Here is a 26,548-nt window from a genome sequence, read left to right as displayed (position 1 = left end):
CTTACCATGATGTTTGAACATGGTCAATACAACATTAGAACAATAAAACCCCAACACTATTATTTTGGCACGAATGTATGTCAATCAATGGTTTAAGTATTATTCTTATTACTTTTATGTTGAAGTAATGGCAGGAGGATGCAATTTTTGGCCCTGACACAAATGCACATGCACCACATGCTAACATCTGCATGTGATGGAGCTTTTCTGAATGCCAATGTTAAAATACATTTCAGGGATTAGTGAGTTTGATGGAGATGGGGACTGAGGAGGAACCCATATCTATATGAAGTATCTTCAAATGTTGGCTGATTTGCTCTAGTATATTTCTCCTCTTCCCTTTCCGTCAAGCTGCCTGCCTGAAATCCTATAGGCTGCTAAGCAAGAAATCAATCTCTGCCATCCACAGATTCAGCTAGCATTTTAAACTAGCAGATTATCCTAACTCAGCACCTTCTTTTTCACTTCTCCCTTGAACAGTACAATACTGTTCACACAAGGCCACAAAAAGCCACACAATCTCTTCATATTACTCATGCCATTGGAAGCCACAAGTATTGGTGTTAAGATCAGAGTATACAGGTAAAAGAAACCATGTGTCCCAGGTAAAATTTGGACCAGTAATGCTTTGATTTTTAACCTTTAAAAGATTTTACGGGTTTAGTTTGTTGGCTAGGGCAGGCATGGGGAAACTATGGTCCTCCAAACATCATTAAAGACTCCAGCTCCCACCAGCTGCAGCCAGCATGGCCAATGGCCAAGAATGTCCAACAACATCTAGAGGCCACAGGTTCCCCAGCTCTAGTCTAGGGACCTGCATCTTGCTTTGGGTGCAAGAGGGATCCTGAGTTTACAAGCCTTGGAAATCAGGGAAAGAAGGGCCATGCCAAAAAAGATGGATAGATGGCAAATAATTCTCACTATTCGGCATCCATACAGTACCAGGCAAAAGCTGAATGCAACAACCTCCTGCATTGTTGAAACCTCCTGTATTATGTATTACATGCAAGTATTTACTGGGGGGGGGGGGGAGAAGTGGCTAGCTGAATACCTTTTCTAGGGTTGCCATTAAAAAAGAATGCTTGTTTCTATGCCTTAACTGCACAGGTTGGGGTTAACAGCAGGCTGATCTTGCAGACATGAGCAGAAGATGATAATCCTTATCTTCATGCAGCAAAAAACTTCATCTGCTGCCGATTTCTGCAGATAAGGTTTCTGCTCCAAGGACAAGAGCAGTTCAGGCTTTTTACTGATCAGTTGGCAACCCTATGTCTGATCTCAATAGGGACCTATGCATATGAAGCCAAAACTACCGGTAGGTGTTTTTTAAAATCAAACTGAATTTAATGCAAACCTTCTCCTCCCCCCCCTCCAAAAGCCGACCAAATTCCATTGCCAGTAAGAAAATACGTAAGATTTTAAAAACAGAGATGCTACTAAGAAAATTTCTTCTTTTTGGCAGGCATCATGAAAAGCAAACAAAGACATATTTGTTTGAAGGATGAGTCTAGAGAAATAAGTTTGCATTCTGCAGGGACTGCACAGTGTCCCCAGCAAAGAGGCCGCCAACCAGGTATGACGTGCTGTCAGACCAAATAATAAGTGTGAGTCAGAAAAACAGTTTGTCTGCATCTGGTGCTCCTATGTAGAACAAACACACACAGAGATGCACAAGCAGAGTCCCGTCCCCCCCTTTCCCTGTAGTTTGACACCTTTGCCGGAGAAACAGGAAGGAGAATGAAACCGTGATTCAGGACTGACGATTCAGAGCTTTTCGCTCCGGAGGAAGGGGAGTGGAATTCTAGAAGCTGTGCACTGATGCAACGGCACTGCAGCACTGCAGACTGAAATACAACAGAGCACACGAGCTTTGGCACTTAAGGGAGCCGTCTAACTGCTGGATGGGCAGAGGTGTTTTTTTTTAGGTGCAGAAATAATCCCGTTGCTTCGTGCACCAGACACAGAGGGACTAACTTGTAGAAACAAACAGAGACGATACAGATATATTCAGCAAATAAGAGAAAGGCACATACAAACACAAAATGCTTTTTCACGTACACTTCTTACAGCAGAAAACAACTGGCTAGCAAGGACCCCTTGAATAAGGAATGATGACTCAACATATTCCTTGAAGCCAACGATCCCCTACGGGGCCAAATCATTACGATGCAGCTATAGCCGCATGGAGTCAGTCATCATCATCATTAAGAGGTCTAGTTTGCCTTCCGTACCCTTCTTAGCTCCGGCGCCACTGAAGACACCAAAGCTTAACACCACCTTAACAGGAGTTTATTACTGTAGTGTAGCGAGCAGACTGCTGAGATAACCCAGGCTGAAATCCCCACTCAGCCATGAAGCTCACTGGATGACCTTGGGCAAGTCACCATCTTCTAGCCTTACCTACCTCACAGGGCTGTTGTGAGGAGATGCCACACTGAGGAAGGCTGGAAGCAATACAACACCCCCATAAGCAAATGGTTGTGTGAAGAGGTGCTGCATATTGGACTGTCTGAGGACACACAACTGCAAAACGAGTAAGGCTGCCCCCTTTAACTGGCAGATCAGCTGGCTAAAGTTTTTCTTGATTCATCAGAGGGAGTAATTTTATTTGATAAGGCTGCGAAGGCATTACCTGTTTGCTTTAAGGATATCTTAGCTCTGGTTTGTTACTGTAACAGATAACAAAAAAAAAAAAAAAAAAAAAGGAAAGATGACCAGTCCCGTCTAACAAAGAATGGCAGCTTTCTTCTTCTTCTTCTTTTCCATTAGCTCCTTTGGCATATTAAAAAAGGTATCTATAATGAGGTTTTGGTAATATGCCCATGTGTTTAAATTTGCCTTATTAATAGATTAATCAGTTAAACATCATTTGATTAATCAACCAAAACTTCTTTAATTGGCTGATAGTGCTAAGCATGAGACAGTGAAATATTTACTTCTGCAGTTTATCCAGAGCAAGCATGCAATACCAGTCAGTTGAAGCACGTTTCATCTGCAATTATAGCATCACCGATAAACCTCACCTCCAACCTTATAAAGCCAACAGAGCAAGCAATCATAGAGAAAGGAAGAGCGATTTTGCCCAAGGCCACACTAGCAGAACTCTAATCAGGTCAACTATGCCCTGCAGGACCATCCCGCCACCTGAGATTCTCAATGTCTCCCAGGAGATAGGGAGGTTTAATCCTATAATCAATTTCCAACACTACACAGATACACAATGCAAGGAAATGAATGGGACAAGCCATTTTAAAAAGTGCAGGTCCTTATGAGAAATTTATGACAACAACAACAACATCACCCTTCATCCATAGATTTCAGGGCAGTTCACAACATAAAATCACAATATAAAAACCACAAAGTAAATAATAAAATTAAGAACAACCACAAACCAATAAAGCAATTGTAGCCTAGCCATCAAATTTTACAGAGACTGACTCCCACCCTCAAAATCTGCTGTCCCTATTTACTCCCAGACAGTGGATTGCTTTTGACATGGGGAAGGAGAGGTTTAAAGAGGCCTTTGCCCTTGCTGTAATCTAAATGCCCGTTCCCTGCAAAAAAACCCCAACCTCAGTCATTGACCAAAGTTTTCATCTTGTATTTTTATGTTGTGAACTGCCCCTGAGATCTATGGATGAAGGATGGTATACAAATTTAATAAACACATAATATAAATCTTGTGTGATATTATGGCACTGCATAGGGCCACTTTATGAGTCTTATAGCTGCAGGAGTCTTCAATCTACTCCACGGTTATTTTGACGGGCACAAATGAAATGGAAAGCGATGATGGAATTCTTGGGATTTACTCAAGAAAACCCCAAGTAAAGGCATAAAGTAAATACTGGAGAAGACTCACGAGGGTCCAGGGGAACTCCTTGGGCACACCCACATCATTTCCTCAATGGAGAGCTGGAATATTCCTTAACCATGGGGCAAAGATCCAACTCAATCACACAGAGATTCTTGCTACAGCCTTTGATGGGACCTCTCATGCTACCTGTGTGGAACCCACACTAGGAGGAGCTACAAATACTTGAACCACAATGCCTCTTGGTTGCTGTGAAGCAAGCGGGAATCGCTCTTACATGACAGTGTTCTTTGTGCAATTGTGGGGACTTGTCCTTTCAAACGGGGCATCTGGTTCATTCATCATGAGTGGAAGTTGCTCAACCCACAGTGAGTATCCTTTATGGCCGCACACACGCTTACAAGTTTTCCTTGGAGTGAACAGATCAAACAACCCATTGGACATAAGGAAAACAAAGGGGTTTGACACAAGGAAAATAAACCCACCAACTTCAGGATTCCCAAACTCCACAGCACCACGGACCACTTGAAAATTGCTGAGGGTCTTAGCAGATCACTAAAAGATTTCTCTGCCTGGTGTTGTGTTGTTGTTTAGTCGTTCAGTCGTGTCCGACTCTTCATGACCCCATGGACCAGAGCACGCCAGGCACTCCTGTCTTCCACTGCCACCTGCCTGGTGTAGCAATTGTAATATGCTGTACTAGATGTTGTGTGATCTTTAAATTCAGTTTTTACTGACATAGTGTGAAAGAAGCTTGCTGACCCCTGAAAGTTCATGGAGCACAGTTTGGAAACCCCTGCATTACTATGTTAAAATAAAGAGCCGTTATCCCAGGGGTCCAGTCCTAATGACATTTGAACAGCATTTTTTAATTCCAAGTAAAATGTAGCCATTTGGGTGGTGGTGACCAATGCTAGCCAAATAGGGAAGTGGCCCATAGCAGTGGTGTATGCCTGGGTTAGCGACTTTTTCTAACTGTGTCCTTCCTGGTCCTGCTCACCCAAACAGCAGCTTTGAAATGGGAACATTTTGAAAATGTGCTGCTCACATTTTAATTTATCTCACAGCTGCCCTTGCCCTGAGTCGATGGTAAGGTGTTGCATATCTCCTCCTGATAGCTACCCCAACAACCAAACTGTTCACTTAGAAAGGAAATAAAACCAACTGAATAATCAGATAATGGGGGACCAGAGGAAGACGTCTGCACCATGAATGAAGACTGTAAAATTTGGCTAAACTTCTGGGAGGTTTAAAAAGCAAACATCTGGGCACTTCAGGAAGGCTAGAAGAGAGGGAATTCTGAGGCAAGGTCTGGATGTCAGGTCCTGTGACAGCAGCCTTAAAGGAACTGGGAATCTAAGGTTTCAGTCTTGCGAAAATAAAATGGCGGAAAGAAGGACATATGCTGACGAGACATAAATATTTCAAAGGATGTCAGAAAGAAGGAGGAAAGCAAGTTGTTCACTGTTCCCACAGAGAGAAAACAATGGATTCAAAAAGGCTTAAGATGGGCTTTAAGAAGAAATGAGGAAAGGAAATTTGCCCGCAATGCTATCCAGCAAGGGAGCAAGAATGTGGAATCCCATTCCCTGGGGAGCACTGGTAGTATAAGGACAGCACATCTGGGCTAAGAGCACACGTTTCAATGACTCATGGGACCCTTAGAAGATTAGACCAGTTCATGGACAATAAAGCTATCAGACCCAATGGCTATATTCCAATTCCATGGGCGGAGGCAGTATGCCTATGGGACGCCAGAAAGCAGAAACTGAGCTGAACAGCAGTGTAATCAACCAGTTGCCTCCAGGAAGCCCAGCAGCAAGACTCAAAAGCCTCTCCTACTGTTGTAGTAGCCACATTGTATTCAATAATTTGTCTTTGTTCTCTTTTCAAACAGTCTAAACTAGTGGCCACCACATTGCACAGCTTCGATAGTTAACTAGTGCTTGTTTACACATCACCCAAAAAAAGAGAATGTGTATGTATGTGTATTTGCATAAAATTAGTATAAAATAGAAATTCAATGCATCTTTCTATATAGCATGGAAGCTGAACCTGGCACCCTGTGTGGCTCTTCAATCTGGTGTCTGTTCAGGGGCTGTTGATGGGCAAATTTAAGGCCCTCCCTGCTCTCCCTTCCTATTGCACTTTATCTTAAAACTGAACTCAGTTTTTGCAAGCAGCCTTGCAAAGACAGAAGATAGAGGGCTGCCCCCTGATAAGCCCTCCAAACTGAGGGCTTCCTTCTGCAAAGCTGGCCACCCAAACTCCCACATACACAAAGATCCACCAGCATGGGTGCCAGGTCATCAGTGGTGATCCTAACACTTTTTTTCTGGTGACCACCTGCCCCTTGATCTCAAGGATGAAGCCTCTCATCTCTTGCTCCCTGGATTTTTTTTAACATTCCTCACACACATGGAGAAATTGCCTGCTGATATCAATACCAACATCATTTGCTTCATGGCCTAAGATTTCTCTCTGTCCCCTGCAGATTCCAATAAAAGCACTTATCAGAGAACATAATATCTGGAATGCCAAAGAAATGTTGGTTGATAAAATCAGATTGTTGCAAATGTTTCATCTTGCACTGATTATCGAGTGAATCGATTTATGAATTGTAGAGTTTGACATTTAAAATTTCACTGCCCCAAGGGTGATTCTTCTTGCGCAAGCAGCTAGTGCAAGGGAAATCAAGGTGCACGCTTCTAATTGTGTGCGTGCTTATGCAAAGCTTTGCATACCTGTAAGTGGAATTATTATGTTCCTGCCAATGGATCAGCATTTTTGCGCTCTTTTTCCCACTTGACTGTACCACAAGAGAAGAAGAAGAGTTTGGATTTGATATCTCGCTTTATCACTACCCGAAGGAGTCTCAAAGCGGCTAACATTCTCCTTTCCCTTCCTCCCCCACAACAAACGCTCTGTGAGGTGAGTGGGGCTGAGAGACTTCAGAGAAGTGTGACTAGCCCAAGGTCACCCAGCAGCTGCATGTGGAGGAGCAGGGAATTGAACCCGGTTCACCAGATTACGAGTCCACCGCTCTGAACCACTACACCACACTGGCTCTTTATGTTATTTCTTTATTTCAGAAGATTTATAAACTGCTCACGCTATAAAATATCTAAGCAATGTACAAAAAGCAAAAAATAAGTATGCAACAACACCAGAAATAATACATTTAAATGACAGAACAGTCACAGTAAATGATTGGTGGAGTATTATTATTATTATCATTATTATTATTATTGGTCAGGAAAGCATTGGGCAAATTAAAAAGAAGTCTGAAAGAGTGCATCTGAACAAAAGATTGTCGGAACATGGCCTCTCTCAGAACTTGATCCAGTTCTTTAATTCCTACTCCTGCTACCTTATTCCTTGCTGTGGCCAGTAAAGCAGAGGCTGTTACAGCGCTTAGGCATAAATAGTAAGTGTTCACCTACTGCATCATTGCTCAGGACTTCCCTTCCATCTGTCTTTTGTCCTGTTGCATTTTGGTTATACACAGTACTGTGTGATCGTGATATATTATGCAGATTAAGGATATTTGCATACATCTCCTCAGTTCTTCATAATATAATCTGTTTCTATCATTCAGGTTTTCAAATATCACAGGAACTGTCAACAGCGGAAAGGCAGATAAAAAAGGGACAGATTTTTTGGGGGGGAGGGGGGATGCTTTGAGGGGTTGCAATGACAAGGACTTGCAACTTGGACATCCAAGATTCTAGAGGTGCTAATCTCTGTGCCAGATAGTACCTGGCCTTGTGCAACAAACCAACAGAGCATCTAACCTTCTAGTTACTGTATATATGACTCCAATCTGGGTGCAAACCTTTGTACTGTACTTGAACAGTTATAAGAATCATAAGAAGCTGCCTTATAGTGAGTCAGACCATCAGTCCATCTGTCTCAGTGCTGTTTACACTGATTGGGGGATGCCAGATATTGAACCTGTGACTTCCTGTACACAAAGCCGTTTCCAGCATACATCCCTAGTGCAGCAACCCTGGGACATGATATTGAGAATGCCAGGCTTTGCTGAAATCAATGAAACACTACCAATGGACAGGACCCTCTCATCTACAATGTCTCCTGGGGAGCACAGATTTGCAGGGCCAGCCCTCCCATGGGGCAGAGTATGGCAGCTGCCTCAGGCAGCAAATTCTGAGGGGCAAAAAAGGGCTAGAAAGGCATTGCTGCACTAGCATGGCTGGCACACCAAGGGGTGACCTGAGTTAACCCACCTCAAGTGACATACTACTCCACCGGGGTGTGGTCCTAGATCTGAGGAAGAGGGGAAGCATCGGTGGCACTTCTTGCCTCAGGCACCAAAGGGTCTTGGGCCGGTCCTGTGAATGTGCCACTATCATTCATAAAGGTAAAGGTAAAGGGGCCCCTGACCATTCGGTCCAGTTGTGGCCGATTCTGGGGTTGCGGCGCTCATCTCGCTTTATTGGCCGAGGGAGCTTCCGGGTCATGTGGCCAGCATGACTAAGCCGCTTCTGGCAAACCAGAGCGCACGGAAACACCATTTACTTTCCCGCCGGAGCGGTACCTATTTATCTACTTGCACTTTGAAATGCTTTGGAACTGCTAGGTTGGCAGGAGCAGGGACCGAGCAACGGGAGCTCACCCCGTCGCGGGTATCCGAACTGCCGACCTTCTGATTGGCAAGTCCTAGGCTCTGTGGTTTAACCCACAGCACCACCCACGTCCTATCATTCATACTTTATCTCTAATCAAGTGTTCAAAATCAGCCAGGCGCCAGGCACATTTTGCACCTGGCTTTCAACTACTTACGACCAAATAAGGATGCATGCCTAGGTGCCAGGGTGGTGCCGGATGCCTCCACCATCTGTGGATCATTGGATCTGGACTGTTTTCACACACTAATGCCCCTTCCTGTAGAATTCTATCAGTTATATTTTCAAAATCGCACAATGAATTTCTGGAACCCAAATGCTTTTTCTGCGCCGCATGAGCAGAAAGCATTCAGAAAAAGAGGTCGGAATAGGCCCATATATATATGTGGGCTGTCTCTGGATCAAGTGACTTTTCTTCTTTAAGTTCTCAAAGTTCCTAATCTAGTTCAAGGTTGTTGTCTGAACAAGCCAGACACTTATCTGAGAATCTGTCACAGTCAGTCCATCCTTTGAAAAATAAGACTTGAGAGCCATCTTACGCCAAAATGGCAACTAAGGATTCTGTTTTGGCAACTGCAACCTTGGTTTAAAGAGCCATGTGGCACCTAGATGATATACAGTGGTACCTTGGGTTACATACACTTCAGGTTACATACGCTTCAGGTTACAGATTCCGCTAACCCAGAAATAGTACCTCAGGTTAAGAACTTTGCTTCAGGATGAGAACAGAAATCGTGTGGCGGCGGTGCGGCAGCAGCGGGAGGCCCCATTAGCTAAAGTGGTACCTCAGGTTAAGAACAGTTTCAGGTTAAGAACGGACCTCCGGAACGAATTAAGTACTTAACCCGAGGTACCACTGTATCTGAGTTTCCAACACTGTTAACCATATAGAAGTGAAAAGTGCCTGGTGAAAAGTGCCATCGCATACCCTCTGACAGGAAAGGGGTGCATGCAGCATGTGACTTTAGTGCTCAGGACTGTCCCAACACATGTTGCTGCTTGAGGCAAAGCACAAGACCCCCCTTCCACTATTCCACATACAGTAGCAGACTGGGGTCAGCAGGCTAGTTTAGGAGGTGCATGAGAAGCTGTGCGGCACATACAGGTAAGCTCAGCAGCAACAGTTGTAGGCAGGAGGCTTCTGCTGTTTCCCCTGACATCTGCCACCTGAGGCAACTCTGCCACTCTGCCTTATGGTAGGGCCAGACCTGCCGGTGCTGTTTGCTTTTCCCTTTCAACCCCAAAAGGGCATTCAGCACAGCTTACAAGAACAGCGCACACAGGCGCACACGCAACAATCCCTCTCATTAAAATATGAACACTATAGATTCATCAATCCAATTAAATCCATCAACAGAATAATCAACAACCTCACCCAAATAAAATAAAAAGCAGTGTGTGTGTCAGAGGGAGAAACAGGGCGAGAGTGACCCTACATAATTCCAGTTAATCTAAAGATCAACCAGCGAAATACCTGTAATAATGATCTCTGAATTTAGACAAGGGCAGGTCTAAATTCTCTCCATGACAATTTCACATACTGATATACCACCTGCACATGCAATATATATATATATATATATATATATATATATATATATATATATATTCCACACAAAATTCTTTGAAAAAATATAGAGGAGCTGCTTCCTTTGAAACCCGGGAAATTTAAGGGACATCATCAATAAGGGACAGCACCGGGAAACGGCGCTGGGATAAGGGCGTTTCCTGCCAAATAAGGGACGGTTGACAGCTATCCTTGGGTTTATCAGGAGCGACACATTTCACATACAGCTTTATCCAATTTACCTAATTGTGTGTCCTCTAGGAAAGACGGTGCTGCCATTTCTCAAAGTGGTATTGCCATTATTTACCTGCAGAACGTTATTAATCAAGAAGGCCGAAAAGGATAGGTCCATCAATACCTTTCAGTGCCTGTGGAGCAATGGCAAGAGGAGGCTATTGCCTCCATACCCTGCTTAAAGTCTTCCAGATGCGCCTGGCTGGCCACTGTGGAAAACAGGATGCTGGATTTGATGGAGCTTTTGCCTAATCCAGCAGGGCTCTCCTTAAGTGCTGAGCAAGAATGTAGGAGGCTGAACGTCTCCAAATATCCTGGCTCCACACCGAAGCACCACTGGCTGAAGCTGATCCAAGACGTTATGACAAGAGGAGCTTCCAGCTGCAGTCCTATGCACATTTACTTGCAAGTATGCCCCCACTGAATACTCTGGGGTTTACTTTTGAGTAAACGGGATCAGATTGCAAGCATACAGTTGCAATAAACCCTAACAATTAAAAATATATATAAAGTAAGCAGATTAGCCGTTACTTGGATCTAACCGAAATGAATTTAGAATCTGGATGTTAAGCAAGAATTGAGTCTTGCCATACAAGTAGTGCTTTAACATCCAGAATTTGCCAAAGGACTGTTCCTAAACCCAGACAAAGCTAGTAAAAATGTTCCATTTGCAGCAATCTTTGTACCAGAGTTTGGATTCTGTATGTGTACCTATAGCTGCATACTGGGAAGTAAACGCTCTTGATTTCAGCGAGACTTACGGTACTTCTATATGGGTATTGTCAAGGACCACAACTTATTGGCTTTAAAATGTGGCCTATTGATTTGATTTTGAGAAATCGGATTTTTAGTTATCAGCGGCTAATCCGTGTAAAGGTCTATGGCAGGGATGAGGAACCTGTGGTCCACCACATGTTGTTGGACTACAGGACCCAACATCCATGACCATTTGCCATGCTGGGGCTAATGGGATTTGGAGTTCAGCAAAAACTGCAGAGCCACAGGTTTCTCACCTCTGGGGTCTATTGCAATAACCAGTGTAGAAAGCCATGCACTGCAGTACGACTGGAGTAAAGGAGATGTGTTAAGAAGCTGAGTTAGAAAACCGCTGATTAAGGTTTGATAGCTTACCTAGATGCCTCCATGATGGAATTGTGGGGTTCAGGAAAGCACTATCCATGAACAGATCTGCGTATATGCCTGCTTCAATTATTTAATTTTCAAAAGGGCACTGTAGCAAGGCCTTCCTTCCATTACCAGCATCACATTATTTTTTCAAGTGTTCCCTACAGTCCATTTAGTGCTGCATTATGAAGTTATTACCATCAATAATTAAAAGTCCATTGTTCAAAATAAATGAACAGATGAAAATTTTGAGGTCGGATCCATGCTTCAGTGAGGACACACGTGTGAGTGTGAGCGTCTGTGTATGTGTTTTACAATTCTCCCTTGGGGAGAATCTTACATATGCAATGTACATTTCACCACAGAATAAATAATGATCAAATACTCATGTCTCTAAGCTGGCTGTGTGTTTGTGTCACATTAGATGCTCATTAAACAAAATTAATACATGTAGTTTTTATGGCACCTTTGAGTAGGCAAAGCGATTTATATTCTCAGACAATTTCATTCATTCTCGCAGCATCTCTGTGTGTTGGGCAGGTCCATTTTATTACACTTCTTCAATGCAAAGACAGAGAATCCCACAAAGAAATGCTGGAATTAGATCCTGTTCCAATCCTAAGCCTCCAAGTATGTAATACTTTCTTTTCCTCCTTATTTCTCTCCTACTGCCATGTATTTCCCCCTTTTAGAAATAGCAGGCATATGATACCCCAAATGTTCTCCCCTTGTCCTCACCTGCATAGGAACAGATGACCCCTGTTGGTTCAGACCAAAGGCTCGTCTAGTTCAGCATCCGTTCTCGCAGCGGCCAACCAGATGCCACTTGGAAACCCACAAGCAAGACATGAGCACAACAGTGCTCTCCCCACCTGCGATTCCTCGCATACTGCCTCTGCATACCTAATGCACTAATTAGAAGTAGCACAGTGCTCACAGCTTCCTATCACGTAAGTTCACCTCATGTCGCCCCCACCGTTATCGCCTATTAGTGGACACATTCTTGCTTAGCCAAGGGATTTTGTGATCTGCCTTGCATCCGTGCCTCGAAGACTCATCTGCAGCAAGGGCAAGTGAAGGGGCTGGTTGGATGAGAAAACGAACTCTTGCAAAATAGGAGGGGTTTTCTACCTTCCGCCTTCTCCTCTTCCCTCTTGCCCAGGGACAGCAAACCCAGAAGCAGGCAGTTGCATACCTTGGGGTACACAAGGCAGCCAATGTTAGAAACTCAGATCTATAAGATAGGCGCCACATGGCTCCAAAAACCAAGGTTGCGGTTGCTAAAACAGAATGTCTAGTTGCCATTTGGGGGCAAGACGGCTCTCAAGTCTTATTTTTCAAATGATGGACTGACTGTGATGGATTCTCAGTTAAATGTCTGGCTCGCTCAGACGACAACCTTGAGCTAGGTTAAGAACTTTGAGAACTTACAAGAAGAACCATCACTTGATCCAGGGACAGTCCACATATATATTGGCCTCTTCCCACCTCTTTTTCTGAATGGTGTCTGCTCTTGCTCATGCTGCACAGAAAAAGGAACTGGGTTCCAGAAAATCATCCCAATTGTGCACATAAAATAGATAAAATTCTACAGGATGGGGCATTAGTGTGTGAAAACAGTCCAGATCCAACGATCCCCAGATGGTGGAGATGGCAGGCGCCATCCTGGAACCCAGGCATCTTCATTTGGTCGCAAGTGGTTGAAAGCCAGGAGCAAAATGCGCCTGGCTAATTTCAAACACTGCAAGGCACAGGAGTGACAGTGTGTACTAAAACCTAGTACACTTGCTTCTGTGCTCTGAATGCATGTGCTATGTTTTAGACTGCATGGGGATACACATACCCAAAGCCTCAATTATCAGGGTCTTGGTGCCTTCAGGATGGATGTTTAAAGGGAGGGTTTATTCCCAGCTCTATTTTGTGTGGTACAAGCACTCTGCAAACTCAGGCGTGTTGTCCTTGAACTGGAGAGGAGGAGAGCGAGTGAAGCTTGGACCTTCTGCCAATCCCACTGAGCTTAGACTCTCTCCCCTAATTGCCTGGGCATGTCTAGGAAGTGAACCCAGGACCTTTCACACCCCAAATGCCAATGATTCCCCTAAACTAGGGGAACCTGTGGCCCTGCAGGTGCAATTGGGCTACAGTCCCTGTCATTCCTGGCAACTGGCAATGTCGGCTAGGGCTGTGGAGTTGGGACGCCCAACAACTGGAAGGCTATCCCTAATCTAGTGGAATTATTTTCATGTTGGGTGGGAGATGTCCTGGGCTCTCTTCCTAAGCAAACCCATGCAAATTGGCTTGGGGAAGCAGAATGAGGGCCATAGCTCTGTGGGATTGGCCAGGAGTCCTTGCTTTACCTGCAGAATGTCCCAGATTCATTCCCTCATGTCGTCAGTTAAAAGGATCTCAAATGATACAAAAGACCTGTTCTTAATAATCCTGGAGCGTTACTGCCATTCAGAGCAGACAGTGCTGGGTTTGGTGGAAAAAATAGTCTCACCTGTGCAAGAGAAAGGGAGGTATTGGGCCTCCATTTGCAAAAGTGGATGCAGCTACTGGTGTCCAGGAAGGGATGTAAAGGGGTGTTTAATCAGGAACACTTGAGAGGTGGGGATGAGCCTTAACTTCCACTCCAGGCACAGACTGCTCATCTAACAAAAGTACGGATCCAACATCACTGTTATCACCAACTGTAGCCTGTTGCTATTGCTGTCACCATAACTGAAAATAATCTTAAAATACTGACACATGTAAGGCAGCCTTCCAAGGGTAACTGATACTGGGAGATCATCTCTTGAAATAATTGTGGTCAGCTCATCAGAAAACTCCATTCATGGTCACTCAAACATGCAAATTATACTGGGAATTTTTAAGGAAAAGAAATGAAATATTGCCAGATACCACAATCCCATTTTTATAAGTCTGCATTAAGAAGTATCTAGTGTTACAGAACTGCAAAGCAGAGAAGCAACAATAAAAAGAAAAGATTATTTATAGGCTTCTGCATGAGCAGTGGTACGTAACTTGAACCCAGATTCTAAATCATAGTATGCCTTTCCCATGGAATCCCCTACCAACCCCTTCTCCTGTAGGCTATATACAGAGCAAGAATCCCCTAATAATTCTTTCTGATAACCAGGAGCCACTCTCCAGCTTGTTCTGCAGAAAGGTTAGAAAGAGCAGAGGTAGGGGAGAAAAGAAACCTAGTTACAGCACATGGAGAGGCATTTTCTAAGAATCACATCTGTTTCTCTTGCTTGATCGAGGGTTCTGCCTCTGAGTATGCTAAAGCCCCCTGCCTGCTCCACTGTACAAAGAATTGTTTGTGCAACTTTCTTCTGTCCATGATATTCCATAACTGCTGTGCTTTGACTTTAGCAGTCATTGGTCAAGTGTATCTTCTACTATCAGCATCTCCATGGAGGAGCCATATCTCAGTGGTGCAACACACATGCTGCATGCAAATCTGGTATCTCAAGTCAAAAGAATCAGGTAGGAGAAGATCAGCAAAAACTCTTTCCAAGACCGTCTGAAGAGTTGCTGTGGGACATTCCTGGGCTAGATGGGCTGATAGTCTGACCTAGTCTTAGGCCGCTGAATGTGTTCTCAATGGTTCTCAATGGTTCTTCAAAGGTTTATATATATATTTTGCATTCTCTATAGATAGAAAACAATATGACTGGGTTGGATCAAGGCTTAGCAATCAAAAGAACTGAATTAGGTCACTGTCTTGGTCTCACTTATTTCAGTGAGTCTACTCTAAATAACCTGGATCCAACCTATAATACTTACTAGTGTTGTTGAGCCCCTGCATTCTATGGAAGACGGCAAGTGAGAAGTATGAGAGGACACCTCCCACTGCCTCAACATCCCTATGCTTGCCAGACTGGGCTTCTTGTATGTCCTACAGGAGAGGAAGAGCCCTGTGAAGCCCTGCATTTCTGCAAAACACCAGTGAGCAGAAGTCCATGTTAGGAACTGAATATGCCTTATCCCTTACTTTTAGGTTCCTATCTTTGTTGGCCAGGCAATGGTCCCACATAAGGTCCCACAACAGTTTACAGTTCTTAGGGACCGATTGTGAGGTTCCTTCTGAAAGGCTCTTCAACAATCCATGCAGAAAAAGGTCTGTCTATCAAAAACCACAGACTCGCCACTATCCATGAGATTGAGAATTCTAAGGAATCGTCAGCAAAGACTGGTGAAGCCCAGTTTTCCTTGGCAAAAGTCAAGCTGACTCTCCTTTAGCATGTTTCCTCGTGTCTTTTGCATTGGCCAAGATGCTCAATGGATGTCTCTTTTATGGGAGGCCATAGAGGGAATGCGTGAAATGTGGCAGCTATTTGGGAAAGGCAACTCATCTCATCCTTCTCTATTCCTGGAGTGGGGGAGAGGGCATGCTGACTTAAGATCTGTACGTGTAAAGGGAAGGGGAAAGCCATTTGGAACAGAGGCAGAGAAAGGGCAAGTTGAAGGTGAAAGCAGACTGGGGGTGGGGGTGGTAGTGCTGTGTCCTTGCTCTCTCTGGGGGCTTGATGTGAGGCAGCAGTTCTGTTGCCTTGTTACTAGGAGTGTTTAATAAGCTGCTTGCCTCCATCTATGCTCTGCTTGTATATTTGTAAATAACCCAAATACTACAAAACAGCCTAAGTTTCCAGTGATTTCTCCTTTCCAAAAGAAACCAGAATCCAGACAGCATTTGCCCCCGCAATATCTCAGTGACTCAGACAAGTTGGGAGCGCTTCACTTTTCTGGCCTATCACTTGCACCAACTTGGTGCATATATACTGTATTGGCCTGAATATAAGCCTCACTTTTTTTCCAAATTCTGACCGTGAAAAGTTAAAGTGCAGCTTAAATTTGCGACCTTCCAAAAATTGGCTTTTACAATATCGCTGCTGAAACAGACATACGGTAAAAGGGAACGGGTGTGAGTACCTGCGGAATTTAAGGGAGAGGCTTATATTTGGGTCTTATCTCTCCCCCCCCCCACCGCGAATTTTAAAGGTGCAGCTTATATTCGGGTGCGGTTTATATGTGGGCCAATACGGTATGTATGTTATACTAAAATAGGACCCCAACATGAGCAGGAAAAACAGATCTCACTTTTAGGGAAGAACGTCATGAAAATGTGTGCCATAGTCTTAAAAACAATAGTAGCTGAAGACTTCAGGAGGTATCTAGCAATAACTCCTGTAGCAGTTGGCTATTCAACCACTTCAAGAACAAAACCACAAGCAAAGCATTTCTAACAGCTCAATCTTAAAAACAATTGCCCTTATCAAAGGAAATCCATATACAGAGGCAACTTTCTGACCCATGTTTTCCCATCTGCATTGTATTGGCCATCCAGGCCCCCCCCCCGACCTTTGGTTAAAGAAATGCACATCTCCTGTCCTAGGCCACTTGTTGTTTTCATGCATTATAAGTTGCCTATGATGAGAACCATAAGAATCTAGAACCTTGCTCTCTTACTTTGGCAGGGAGCCCCGTTGAGTTCAATGCACCTGGCTTTCAAACAAGCAGCTTAAAAATCACACTTTGAGCATTATAACGTGCTGGGCGCTATTCTGGATGTCTCCTCCACAAATTCCATACGTCACCAGGGTGCCCATCTGCTCCCAAATGGGTATCAAAGCTGAAAAAACAATGAAAAGAAGGAGAACAAATTCTCTCCGCTCCTACATGGAAAAAATGCACCAGTTGCTCATGAGCAACCAGCAACTCCTCTTTGAGGACAATGTGGGGAGGGAGATTCTCATTGGGAGAGATATTGAGTTTGTGTATTTTAAAACTAATTTGGGCTAGACATATTTGGACAGGTCCAGACACATACATGAGTATTAAGATGGCAAATGGGGTGAAAGCTGTAGCTCAGAGAACAAGCCAGTATAAATTAAATTGAAGCCAAATCAGGGAAGGAAATAGACCTGGCACACACGTACCCTGGAATTTGTACTGGTCCCCTGAGACACATTTTGTGCGTGCACAGCTGTCCTTAAAATCAATATAGCCACTGTAGAAGTAGTTATAACGTGCACATACACATCCTAAAGCAGCAATTCTGAAATGGTGTGCAGGGTTGAGCCTTGAGAGAAATGCCAGTATGCTGCAAGAAAGAAAGAAATTAAATCAAGGCTCCTGGGAACTCAGAACACCTTGGCTGCTCGCTGGGTCTCTGGGTGAGTCACTGGCCTGGCCTGCCCTCCTTCAGAATCAACCTCAGCTAGGGCTAAGTAAATCTGCCACATCTTCATTGGGTATGATGGGACCATTTGGTCACTACCAAGGAGAAGTCCTTTGCTGTAGCAGCACCCTGACTTTGTGCCCAAGAGAGACCTACCTCACACCTTTCTTACTATCTTTTAGGAACCAGGATAAGACCTTGTCGTTTACTTGGGCTTTGGTTGGTTGATTTTGGTAGCTTACAGCAGAATCCCCTCCTTCTCTATTCAAAAGCAATTCCTATTGAGTTCAACAAGGCTTTATTTCCAGATATGTGGGTACAGAACTGCATCCTTAATTTACTGCGGTGTTTGACTTTAGTCTCAGTCATGCTGCATGCTCAGTCTGGACTGCAGACACGACCTATTGGTTTCTGAAGTTTGTAAATTTGTGGTGGTGTTTTTATTTGTTGCTATGCTCTCTTGTTTGTTGCCGTTTTTGTTTATGGTGTTTTTTAATGAAACTTTGCTAGGTAGCCTTGAATACCATTATGGCAGAAAAAGTGGCATACAATTCTTTCAAAATGAATGAACGCATATTATTGTCCAATATAATTATTCTTCCTCAGGGAAATTATTCTTTACCAGGGCTGAATGTACTCCTCAATCAATCAATAAATCCCTATTATAAAGGCAACCTTTGAAAAAGCATCTATATATTATGCAGTTTGAGCAAATGAGTATAATTTATTTTTACTTTGCATAGAGTTTTCTGAAATTATTACTGTTTTCGTTTGGGTCCAGTGCTCACAGGGCAGAGACAAGGATCTATGCAGAGCATTGAGTTTTATCAGGAAAATTATTCAGCCCTCCCTCTGTCTTCTGAGATTTTAGCAGGCTTTGCCCACAACATCTTGATACCCTATGGGGCTATAAACTTCTAAAATAAAACAAAACGAAAACAAAACCCTAAGGATGTGAAAGCTGACACTGTCATTAAGCTAGATTCTGAACACAGTCTCCCATTCTACACTTTTGCTGTGATTCTTGAGAACTGTGGCGTGTGCATGCACACAGTCCACAATATACTTTTATGCACATATGATGTTGCCCAAACTGTCTCCTGTTCCTTGTAGACAACCTTTGAAACACTTGGTAACGGTTGCTCTTTATTCCTGGATACTGGGCTAGACAGAGTGTTGCTTAAGCTGCTATGGCACTGTTGTGTATTCTTAGCACTTTACTTTATTTTGTATGTGGTCCACTACATTCTTTAGATGAGAAGAATGCTGTGAATGAGCACCTGCATCCTCCACCCATTCCTGTCCTGGTCCAGGACAGATTTTTTGCTAAAGGGCGACTGAGGCAGCAACAGGTGATGGCTGGTCTACATACCAATTGCTTTACAGATAATCTCCTCTCTAAACGAGTTTCCCTTGGCTTCCTTAAAATCATAACCATGAGACATGCCAGACTGGATTATCAAACTGAGTTTCTTCACCCTGGCGCTGGTATCATGTAAGGGTTAGACCAGTAGTTCCTAATTAGGGGTCCGCGGAAAGCACCCAGGGGGTCCACAGCCCATCCCTTGCCCTCCCCCCAACTAATTTTTTGTCATTTTTGCATGATAATATCCCACATTTTATGGTGTGTGTTGTTGTTTTTATATAGTATACCTAAACCCTTTGCTTTTTAGGGGCTACCCCACATTTTGTTCAAAAAGTTGCTTTGAAGAGGTAACTACCATAGAGTTATCACCATTTTCAAAAGTGGGGAGTCCCTGGCTTGGCTTTTGAAAAATAGGGGGTCCTCAGTAATTAGCTAATTGGGAACCACTGGGTTAGAGAAAGGTCCTAGAATCCCACAGGAAACAAATGTAAGATAACATGCCATTATCTTAGCACAAATTCTAAAGCATATTATCTCCACTGTCAGAGAAAATGTACTTCTGAATATAAGTTGCTGGAAACTGCAGAAGGTGAGAGTGCTATTGTGGTCACATCCTGTTTACAGGTTTCCCATGGGTCACTGTGAGAGCAGACCACTGGTCTGATGTTCTCTTAGGTTCTTATTCTTTATCTGGGCAGCCTTGTCATCCCCAGAGATACAAAACAAACAAAAACTTTCAGTGTACTACATATTAATCTTTAGCTAAGTAGCCACTATACTCAGGAAGTTCTTACCAATACACAAAGTTTCAAGAAATATATGTATGTGTCAGAGTGAGTGTGAGAGAGACTTACCCCTTATTTCATTACTGAGGGGTATTTGCCTAAACACCTTTAAGCCCACATATTTTTTACTTTGAGAACTGGGATGGGTTCATCAAGCTGCACCATCGGGTGCAGATTAGGCTAGTTTCCTATGCCTTCTAAACCAAGAGAAGGAAGAACTGGCTAGCAAGGAGGCTGATAATCAAAGCAGAAGACAACATGACAGAACCCCAGTTAAATGGGTGAATCAACATAAAGCTCAGGTTGTAGCCGTAAGGTGGAAAACAAGTAGTGAAGGAGGCATTTATTCCAACACTTATGAATAAGGCTCAACGTTTCAGCAGATAAAATGAACCAGGACTGAGGAAATGGCTTTGGAATAGTAAGAGCAAGAGGACAATCGCTGACATGTGATATGGTGTCAATGTGGGCGGGGGAATGGAATTGGTCAATGTTAATCTCTTTGATTATATTTAAAGTATTTTAAAGGCAGTTTACTTTCTATCTTGACACTAAAACACCTGAACCCCATCAGACCACCCAAGACCACTGTCATCGTCCCTACCATCATCTGAATGCCAATTTATGTTCATGGCTATTTGGACATAAGAAAAAATCCTTCATGATTCAGATTAGCTAGTGGCCTCAACATTTGTCTTGTTTTATCATGTTTTTGTATTAAGCAACTTATTTTCTAATGCTAGAGTAAGCTGAAACTGTATGTTTCGAAGGCATCTGTTCAAAATTGATTTCTGCTTGTGTCACAATGAGTTTGGGATCATGTGGCTTATTCTACATCGGTGGGGTCTTGCCTTGAGGCAGGACTTAATGATGACCCTGTCTTTGGTAGTTCTATGGTTCAGAAACGCCATTTATCACAGTGTCATTAACCTCACTCCTTACCTTGCAAAACTCCTCTGAGCAAACCACTGGATACGTTTATTCCAGTGTGTTCAATATATTTCAATGGTCAGGGAGTGTAACAGGAAGGTAATCAATAACGAATGGAAATTGCATGACTGGCATGGATTGTGTACTGTTAAAATGAGCCTGGTTAATTAATGGATGATTGAAACTTTAAAGTAACTGGGGAAAACCAATATATATTAGTACCATGTTATAGAAAACAATATATTAAAACAAATCAGATCATGGGGATAGAAAGTTGGCCAATTCCACAAAACATAGCTTCTCCAGTTGCTTTGGGGCACACTATGGAGGAGTTATACATGTCTCACTGAAAGCATCATTTCCCTCTAAATTGGAATGAAAGCAGAACATGTTTGTAAGCCAAATTCCTAGCTACACCAAATCACACTACCTACTTCCAAGCAACTGAAATCCAGTTCTATTTACAATGATGATTAACCATTGACAAAGCTGCCTAAGAGAAGAGGAACCAATTTATCATCATTTCCAATCAGAAATAGATTCTTTCTGAAAGAAAAAAAAATTAGTCAAACACGAGCGAGTGGATTTCATCTGGCAGTAACTGGAAGAAACTTGCCAGTTGACGTTACCAGTGATTTCAGCTGGGAGATTCTTACTGACTAAATATATCCATATATTATATCATTCAATGTGGAAATCCGACTCTAAGGAACTGGCTTAAAAGAATGGGTTTTAAAGTCTGAGGGCAGACCAAAGAAGGATTTCATTATCATGTGAGGTTTGGGTTAACCCCACACAGTCAAACATCAACATGTAAGAGAATGTCAGCATCCTGCAAACACGTGCTACTAACCATCTCCTTGAAATGTTAACCCATTGGAGAGCATTGGAAATATTAAGTCCTTGAAATAAATTTGCCACTCCCTGAAGCATGCTGCAGTAACACAAAATGATAGGTGTAAACCTGTAGTGATTTCTAGTTACAAAAGATTGGGCCATTGGCTACACATTCCACCCTAAAACCTATTCAATATGAACTGCAAATAACTTTTCAAATAATTAGAAAACTAATAAACTATGTTTACATTGTCTAGAGGGATCAAACACCAGCCTGGTCCACCAAGCAGAATGGACCAACAGACAACACAGGGCTAAGATACCATTTTAAAGGTTTAGGATGAAAGAGGAAATCATCTGGCTAGCACCACATGACAGCTGTTGACTTCCAGCTGGACAGATCAGATGCCCAGATGTCTGTTTGTCATGAAGTATACTGGTGATGGCTCTTCAGTATGACAATGATGAAGGGTCATTATATCTCTGGGGCTATAACAAGGTGCCGAATGCACCTACTTTACGACAGAAACAGTTCATTTTTCTAGATGCTTAATGCACTCCAATGAGCATTTCTCAATGTGATAGGACCACGGAGGCTATTCTGTGTGGCAGTTAACTCCACGCAGCAAACCAGGTGATGCTGGTTGCTCACTACATAATTCAGCCCTGACTGGGGCTGAAATTGTGCTGCCACTGCAATTTCCTGGGGTGGCAGCTTGCAGCGACACGGAGAGAAACTATACAGTGGGGCCTGAGCCAGGCGGCAAACCAGTACACACAGCACAGCTCACCATACAAAGTCACTGCTACCCGGAGGCATCTTCAAGAGGCCCCTACAAGGCATATTTGCACATCTATAACAAAGGTATCTGTAATTTCCATTTATTATTAATACTTTATATGGAATCTTAGGTTTGCACTGTGATTTCATATCTCACTGGCACTTACAGTAATTTTGCGAAATGGGTTATTGAATCATTTCCATTTTGCAGATGGAGTCTTGAGGCAGAGAGAGCGAGTGAGTTACTTGCTCCAGAAGGGCACCCAATGGGCCCATGGCTTTTTTCAAGTCCTCCCCTTTCATCTCTACTGGGCTTACTGGGCTTCATTATGTTTCTTCTGTGATGTAATCATGCAACCGTCTTTTACAAAGGGGGGGGGGGGGAGAGAGATTCCTATGGACATGCGGGTGTTTCCTTTTGCTACCTCCACGCTAGAATCAAACAGCCTTGAAATTCTTTCATTTGATAAAGACACTGGGATCGCTTTGAGGATGCCTTTCAAAAGCAACTGCACGCAACCACGTTACTAAATAAATAAATAAATAAATAAAGCCTGGCTTTCTTAAGGGGAATTGCTTCTCTTCCCTCATCGCCACCACCAGCAAAAGCCTAGATGATTGGCGTGAGGTCCTAATGGATAGGCCCAAGCGACACAGAGAAAACGCACAGCCCATTAAAGACAAAAACAAAAAACAAACTATAACCCCCCGCAAGAAAACCTGCCCCGTAAAAAAATCTGCGCGCTTTGTAACGAAGATCTCTTCCCCTTCCAGTCGGAGTCCAGGGAGCTGTCCGTTTCAGCACCACGTTCCTAAACCGCTCTCCCCTTTAGTCCAACGCCGCAGAAAGACAGAGCGGGTGGGGGTCGGGGGAGAGGAATAAAAACCTCAAGCAAAAGCGGATACCGAAGGAGGTGATCAATTTATGGGGGCCGGGAGAAGATCTCAAAAATAAAACACCCTAAATAACATTCCTTTTCTTCCACCGCTCCTCGATTTAACCCTTTCCCTGTAAAACACAGTAGACAAGCATTCCCCCACCCTCCAATGACTGGGAGACGCCGGCGACAGCAGAGAGCGAAAGCTAATCACCTCCCCCCCCCCACAACCCCATTCAAAAGGAAAGTCTTTTAGGGAAGCCGCTGTAACTCCTCCCTCTCCGCCTCCCATCCCCACACCCGGTAAGGTGTCTCCGATGGAGCGCAGGACGCCAGGGTCATGAGTTCGCACGGCGGAGGAGAACGCTGCAGTGTGACAAGAGGCAAGCAGCGCTTCCCTAGGAGTCGGCGCGCAAGAGACGAGAGCGCGAAGCGGCCACATCTCCAGGCCGTCCACCCCCAACCCCCTCGCCCCACACCTCCCTGTCCCACCTAAGAAACCCAGATGCATCCGTACCCATCACCCTGGGCTCTTGCAACACGCTCAGCAGATGTAGGTGGGGAAGGCAGGCGGGCGATTTCTGACTCCTGCAGTCTCTGCCCCCATCCAGAAGGGCTGCGCCGCCCGCGTTCCTTCTCAGCACCCCCCTGCCCAGCCCTTTGCAACACAATAAAACAAAACCGATGTACCTTTGATCTCCAGCAACGTGGGTCCTCTCTCTCCCCCACCGGCCTTTCCAACTTCCTCTAGTCCTCCACGCCCCCTATGTCCTCCCCACATCGGCTGAGTGGACATAAGAGGCACAGCGAGGCGGCGGCGGCGGCGGGGGTAAGGGTGGGGGAAGAGAGAGCGCCTCCCTCACCCCGGCTCCAGCCAAGGAGATTTCCAAATAAGACAACCCCCTGCTCCTCCTCTTCCTCCTCCAAACTCAGGATAAAACTTGCCGTCCTTTCACTTCGTCCACTGGGAATGCGTTGGGGGGGGGGGAGGGAGGGGAGGTAGAGAAGTGTGGGGGTGTATAATGACAGCTCTAAGTTAGTCCCCTAATGGGAGGAAGCCTCGTTCTCTGTTCCTCTCCCCCAGCCCTGGGACGAAGAAGAAAAAAAGATCAGGGGGGAAGAGATCGAGACTGGGAGCATGGGGGAGGGAGGGGGGGGTGAAGGAAGCTCTAGACCCGGAGTTTTGCGGAGGATCTGGGAGGGAGGGAGGGCTTTGGGGTTATTTGTTTTTCAATCTGGGGCTGAAATGAGCCCCGTGTGAAGGCCAATACAGACTAGAGGGCCCGGATTCAAGGATAAGGGATCCTTGCCAAGAAAAAGGTGGCCTGCTAAAGGATAGGAAAGGAGATTGGAACGGGGGGGGGGGGGAAATGCACCAGTTCCACCAGCCCCCTCACCGCCGCCACCTTCACCTCTCTCTCTCTGCCTCCCGCCCCAGATGCTGGCCTGCCTTGCCTTGCCTGCAGCAGCGGAAAGTCGGCGCCGCGTTCCTTCTCCCAATGCAGAAAAAAAAAAAAGACGCTCGAGAGGTTGCTGCTGGGCTATGGGGGAGGCGGGGGGAGGCAAGGATCGGCTTCCCTCGGCTGGGGAAAGGTAGGAGTTGGCCGGCAGCCCTGCAGAGGAGAGCGCAGGGCGAGGGGGGCGCAGCAGACCCTCCACCCAGCCTCCAAGTACCCAGGAGGAGCCCGTTCTTTGGAGGGCTTCCCAAGTGGGGAGCAAGAGCAGCACCGCTCTGAAATCCGGGGTGGGGGAGCAAGAAAACGGGGGAAAGCCTGCTATACGGCGCGGGGAGGGGGTGATGGAAAAGGAATAGCACTAGGAAGCATTCCCCCACCCCCGCGATCTGGGGAACTGCTTGAAAAGGCTGGGGGGGTGAGGGGGAGAGAGAGAACGATCTCCCACTGTTGGACTAGGGGCCATCAAGGCTCGGGCCCATGAGCCCCCTTCCCCACACTTCTTCCCCCAAGAGTGGGGAGGTGGGAAAGTGTGTGTGTCTGTTTAGGCGGGGTTGGAAGAGAAGCACCGGCCCCTGCTCCGGGGAAATCGCTCTGCGGCAAAGCCCCTGCCTGGAAGTGGAGGGCGGTGGGGTTGGGTGGGGGAATGAAGGAGGGAGGGAGAGAAGAGGCAGGTTCAGGGTTTTTTTTTGGGTGGGGGGGTTAATTCAAATCCCAACCAAGGGGAGGAAGATCTGTTGGGGGGTGGGATTCCCGAGGGGTCCCCGTCCCCCCACCGCCCACCCCCGGTCCCTGCGATCACGCTGGAGTGCCCCCCCCGGGCTGGCGGTGCAACTTACTGTGGCTTCGGCGCTAGCGCGACTCCTGCAAGGCGTTGCTGGACTGCAGAGGTGGGGAGGCTGCAGGAGAAACTGCGGTTGTCGCCATCTTGGTGCGCTGCCTCCCCTGCCTTCCCCCCAGTGCAGCGCGCCGTTCCCTTGCATAATTGATGACTCTCAGCAGAACGCTTAGGGAGCGTGGCAAAACTCCGCGCCCCCGCCTGCCCGCCTCCCACGCAGCCCCGCTCCCTAACCCAGGGTCCCTAACCCAGGGGCCGGTTCGCAGCCCCCAAGCAAAGTTGGCGGGAAGAAAAGTTGGGAGACCTCCGGAAGGAGGCAAGGGTCTCTCTCTCTCTCCCCGTCTCTAATCTCTATCTCTCTACCTCCACCCCCCCCCGCGAGAAGAGAAACTCACTCACTTAGGAGAAGTTCTTGGGAGTTAGAGCAGCAGGCCCGACGGCACCGACGATGGGCGCAGCGGCAGGGTCCGCGTTGGCAGGGGAAGCCGAGCTGCCCGCGGGTGGGGGTTGGGGGGTTGACCGGATCTCCCCCCTTCGGCCATGTCGGGCCAAACTCTGGGCAGAATGGAGAGAGACTCGGGCAAGCCCCACCATGTGCCGGGCGGGGGGTGGCGATGAGTTCCGCTTGCTAAGCAGGTCAGCTATTGTCGAAGGAGCTGGGGGGTTGGGGCGCCCACATGTGCAGCGGAGGGAGGACCTGCCATCTCTGCCGGGTGCAGTGTCTTGGGATTCGTAGGTATTTATGCTGGGCACAAATTCAAGAGGGCTGATGGGGGAAGCTGTTGATAAAGGCTGCCGTGGTTTTGTTTTTGTTTTTTAAAAAGCGCACTTTTCCATCACAATTTGTCCACCTGGTTTGGAACGCTCCCCACACACAACGCTTCGTATATCAGGAAAGGCTTGGGGTGCTGAGGTCATATCCGAGAGGAGCAAGGGACAGCACCTATTGCCTCTCAGATGGACAAAATGCTGGAGCAGCCAACACTTCCCTTTCCACTATATATATATATATATATATATAATGTTAATTATTTCATTAAGAATGTTACAGAGAGTTAAAGTAAAAAGAGAGAGAAAAAGAATACATAAAAAAAAATTAAAAGGCA

The 26,548-nt window shown here is 45.3% G+C and overlaps 1 protein-coding gene across 4 annotated transcripts in view; it reads right to left on the bottom strand.

Annotated features, from left to right (window-relative positions):
* Window positions 1–25,576, bottom strand: part of SCN8A (sodium voltage-gated channel alpha subunit 8) — a 110,281-nt gene extending 84,705 nt beyond the window's left edge. For 2 of the 4 annotated variants that reach the window (XM_083427183.1, XM_083427181.1), the window contains exon 1: window positions 25,444–25,575. The gene's annotated coding sequence lies outside the window, so the exon portion shown is untranslated. Of the gene's footprint in view, window positions 1–23,840; window positions 23,993–25,443 lie in introns of those variants that run through there. The other 2 variants (XM_083427184.1, XM_083427182.1) reach the window with 2 other exon arrangements.
* Window positions 25,577–26,548: the final 972 nt, after the last annotated feature.

Source organism: Podarcis tiliguerta (assembly GCF_965153285.1).
Source record: "Podarcis tiliguerta genome assembly, chromosome: 2".
Classification (NCBI taxonomy): domain Eukaryota; kingdom Metazoa; phylum Chordata; class Lepidosauria; order Squamata; family Lacertidae; genus Podarcis; species Podarcis tiliguerta.
This window is presented reverse-complemented; position numbering and strand designations above follow the sequence as displayed.